The sequence below is a fragment of the Cryptomeria japonica genome, chromosome 9 (genome assembly GCF_030272615.1).
Source record: "Cryptomeria japonica chromosome 9, Sugi_1.0, whole genome shotgun sequence".
NCBI classification, from domain to species: domain Eukaryota; kingdom Viridiplantae; phylum Streptophyta; class Pinopsida; order Cupressales; family Cupressaceae; genus Cryptomeria; species Cryptomeria japonica.
This window is the reverse complement of record NC_081413.1, coordinates 611,689,209-611,694,052: the sequence shown is the minus strand read 5'-3', so window position 1 is coordinate 611,694,052 and position 4,844 is coordinate 611,689,209.

Here is a 4,844-nt window from a genome sequence, read left to right as displayed (position 1 = left end):
ATGTATTAGAAATAACCTAAGTTTTAATCTGATCAATGTTTATGGCCCCACCCCAAATGATTTAAAGTGAATAGTCTGGGAGGAACTTTCCTCTTTCATGAATAAATACAAGAATAGAAATTGTATCATAGGCAGAGATTTTAACGCCATCTGCAATCTCGCTGAGAAATCAGGTGGTTGCTCTAGAGAACCTCAGTCTTTAGTAGATTTCAGAAACTGGACCTTCCAGAATAACCTCATGGATATTCCTACAGACAATGGATTCTTTACATGGACCCATAGAAGATCTCGATTCAGTATGATAGCAGAGAGACTAGATAGGTTCCTTATTAAGGACAACCTAGGCACCCTCAACAACAACCTAGTTAAGGCTTCCATACTACCTATCTCAGGTTCTGATCACTTTCCGATCCAACTATCCATAGCCGAAGACCTAAAGCCGATGAACTGCCCATTCAAATTTGAGCTCATGTGGCTGAAAGAAGAAAACTTCATTGGCATGGTAGAAAAATGGTGGTCATCATTTAAGGTTTTTGGATCTAAGATTTTTTGTTTTGTATCTAAGTTAAAAATGATCAAGCAATCTCTCCTAACATGGAATCGTGAAAATTTTGGCAACATCTTTGATACTAAAACCAAAATTGAATTAGAGTTAAAATAAGTAAACGAATCTGTGATTAAACTTGGAATGGATCAAGACTGATAAATGCAAGAAAAACTACTTATGAAAAAATATGAAGATATTCTGTTAAAAGAGGAAACCTTCTGGAAACAAAAATCGAGAGAAACATGGCTCGCTGAGGGAAATAGAAATACAAAAAAAATTCATGCTAGCACTAAAGCTAAAAGAAACACAAATAAAATAACCAGTATCATTGATGATAATGGACGCTTGATAGAAGATCTTGAAGGAATAGCCAAATTAACTATTAACTTCTTTGAACTCCTTCTCAACTCGAAATCCTCCAACCTTGTATCCTAGGAAAGTCTTCTTCAGAATATTCCTAAATTAATCACTCATGAGCATAATATGCCTTTAAATAGAAGTTTCATAGCAGATGAAATTAAGAAAGCAATTAAAGAAATGCACCCAGAAAAGCACCCGGGCCAGACAACTTTCCAGCTGCCTTTTTTCATTCATGTTGGCATTTTTTGGGTTTGGAACTAGTGGACACTCTTGAGGATACCAAAAAATATGGCAGGCTCCTACAAGATATTAATAATATAGGTTCATTGCTCTCATTCCAAAAAAAGATTCAGTAGCAAGCCTGGAAGAGTTTAGACCTATCACCCTCTGTAATACAATTTATAAAATCCTTACAAAAGCACTAGCTAATAGACTGAAAACCCTCCTCCCAATTATCATCTCAAAAGAACAATTTGGTTTTGTTCTTGGTAGATCTATTATGGACGGGGTTATCCTTGCTCACGAGGCAATCCATTCCTCTCAAATCAACTCGTCCTTCAATGCTCATTAAGTTAGATATTAAGTAAGCTTATGATAAAGTGGACTGGAGGTTTTTATGCAAGTGCATGGCAACCTTTGGTTTTAATAGAAGTTGGTTCAACCTGATATTCGAATACATCTCAACTCCTCATTTCTCAATTTTGGTAAACGGTTCCCCCATGGCTTCTTCACAAGGTCTCGAGGACGGGACCCTATATCCCCCTTCCTCTATATTATTATGGAAGAATCCCTAGGAAGGACAATCCAGAAGTCTCAAGAGCTTAGCAACATAGAAGGGATTAGAGTCACTAGTAATGTTAATCCAATAACACATCAGCAATTTGTGGATGATATGCTTTTGTTGGGTAATAGTTCCCTTACTGAAGCCAGAAGCGTCAAACTAATTCTAGATTGGTACACGAAAGCCTCTGGCTAGGAGGTGAACAAAGAAAAAACAAAAGTTTTTTTCCTCAACACTAATGAGAAACTAGAAAAGGAGATTCTTAATCTTCTAGGCTTCCATTTAGGAACCCTTCCATGTATTTATTTAGGACTCCCATTGGACAAAGGGGTTAGAGAAAAAAAACTCTGGGACAATGTGTTGTCCAAACTGGAATCAAGATTTCAATCATGGAAAGGTAAATGGATGTCGCTAGCAGGAAGAATTATCTTGATTCGTTCTGTCCTCTCGGCAATCCCACAATACTACATGTCCTACTTGCAACTCTTAGGAGGTATTAGGGATAGATTACTAGGATTGTGAGGACCTTCATATGGCATGGTTTGGAAGATACAAAAAAGTTTGCATTAATTGCACAGGATAACCTGTGTTTACCTAAACCTAACAGAGGATTAGGCTTTCGAAACCTAGAAAGTCAAAATAGGGTACTTGGAGCCAAATTAGTATGGAGAATCTATAAAGAGCCACAATTGAAATGGGTCAAAATAATTAAGGAAAAGTATCTAGGCAATTTAGACCCATCCAACATCTTCAGAATTCCTTCCTTCCCCAAAGGTTCTAGAATTTGGAACTTCATTTCCAATTGCATAGGAGTCCTCTCCAATCAAATATCTTGGAATATTGGGTTAGGGGACAAAGCACTATTTTGGGAGGACTCCTGGTTTGGGTATCCCCCTATTAGTAGTTTAATCCATGATGACTCCCTGAAACAGGTTTTGGTAAACTCTGTAGGTAAGTTCGTCAGAGATTATGTTACCTTCTCCAATTCAGACCCAACTCTAGGCTGGAGTTGGAAGCCTTTAATCGTATCTTCCCCTAATCAAAGAGGGTGCTCTCAACTTCTTTCTATTCTCCAGTCTAGGAAGCTCTCTTTCAAATCAAGCCAAGATAACCTAATTTGGCTAGGTTCCCCTAACGAAGAATACAACGTAAAATGAGGCTATAGGATCACACATAAGTTAGATACTAGAATGATCTCCAATCTTCCCTTGTCCCTCTATTGGCATATATCCTATTCTCCAAAAGCTGGGACCTTTCTCTGGGCTGATCTGCAAAAAAAATCCTTACATTGGATCGGTTCTGGAAATTGGGCTATGCTAGCCCCTCTAGGTGTCCATTATGTTGCAAAAGGGAGGAAGATGTAGACCACCTATTACTCACCTATGAATTCACTGCATCTTGCTGGCATTGGCTCTTTAACAAACTTAATTTAAGTGTGGCATGTCAACAAGACCTTCTTTCCTTCCTACAAAGCTGGCCAGTCTCCCAAAATTTCGGCCACTACGGGCATATCTGAATCATTTCCCCTTTGATCCTCATCTGGGAAGTCTGGAAAGAAAGGAATAGAAGAATTTTTAAGGAGAAATCCCTCAACTCTGCAACCCTTCTTGTTAAAATTGAAGCATCCATTATAGAGATTGCTAACAACTATATTAGAAAATGCCCTTTGAACAACTCAAAATTTTCTCTTAGGGACAAAGCCATAAGATAACGCTGGGAAGGTATCATTCTTCTCCTATATGTTAGTTTAGGGGAAGATCATAACTCGCTGGCTAGAAAGTAGTGTGTTTGGGCCCCTCCGCCTCCTGGGGCAACCCTAGCACATCAGGTGTAGGCTATGTTATCCACTCTTGGGATGGGAAAGAGGTTGTTGCACTCGCAAAACCTTTAGGGATAGTTACTAATAATGTAGCAGAAGATAATGCAGTAGTAGAAGGTTTGTTGCTTTGCCACAAGCTAGGAATTCAAAATCTGGAAATCAAAGGAGATTTTGTGATCATCATAAACTCTCTCAGAGCAGGAAAATCTTTCAATTGGAGAATAAATAATTTAATTAATAAGGCTAGAGATTTACTTCCACACTTTAATTTCGTCCTCATAATCACATTTATAGGGAAGGTAATAATAGAGCAGATGAACTAGCCAATGAAGGAGCAGATGGCAAGGAATTCGTGAATTAAGGCATAATTTAGAAGCCCGACTTGTTTAGTTTTCCATTTACTCTCAAACCTCTTCTCCTTCATCCTTTAAGAATTCACATAAATCTACTCTCAGATATTACTTAGAGCTTAAAACTATATCTTGATGATAGGAATATGGATATATATATGGATAGGAATATGGATGTCATATATATTTACATATATACATACACATTCCTATATTTACATACATGTATATACTCATATATACCTATAACTAATTTTCATAAGTCGGATAACCATGGTCACCTCTTTACCTCTCTACTAAACTCATATACACTCAAATGCAGATATATATTTATATGGATACACATTCAGATATATAAGCATAGACATATTTACATATATATATTTATTAACATATATACACATATAGAGCCATACATATTTAACTTAAAACATGTAGTCACATTTCAGCTAGACATCACACTTAAATCAATAATAAGTGTGTGTGTGTGTGTATATATATATATATATATATATATATATATATATATATATATATATATATATATATATATATATATATATATATATATATATATATATATATATATATATATATATATATATATATATATATATATATATATATATATATATATATATATATATATATATATATATATATATATATATATATATATATATATATAGGCATAGATTTAGATAGAATTTTTTCTCCATATATTTATAAATATGTAATTTTCATAGATTCTCAAAATTTCACAACTAGTAAAAAAATACGTATAAATATCCACACTTTTAGTTTACTATATACATTATTTTCTTCTCCACATAAATATATTCTACTCACATTAGTATATACAAATATTCTCAACATTCACTCACAACCATTTATAATCCTTCCCATCTATGGATATTTAAATTCATCCATTCATTAATATAAAATATAAATACATATTCACAAAATATACTCATATGCATATTTGTA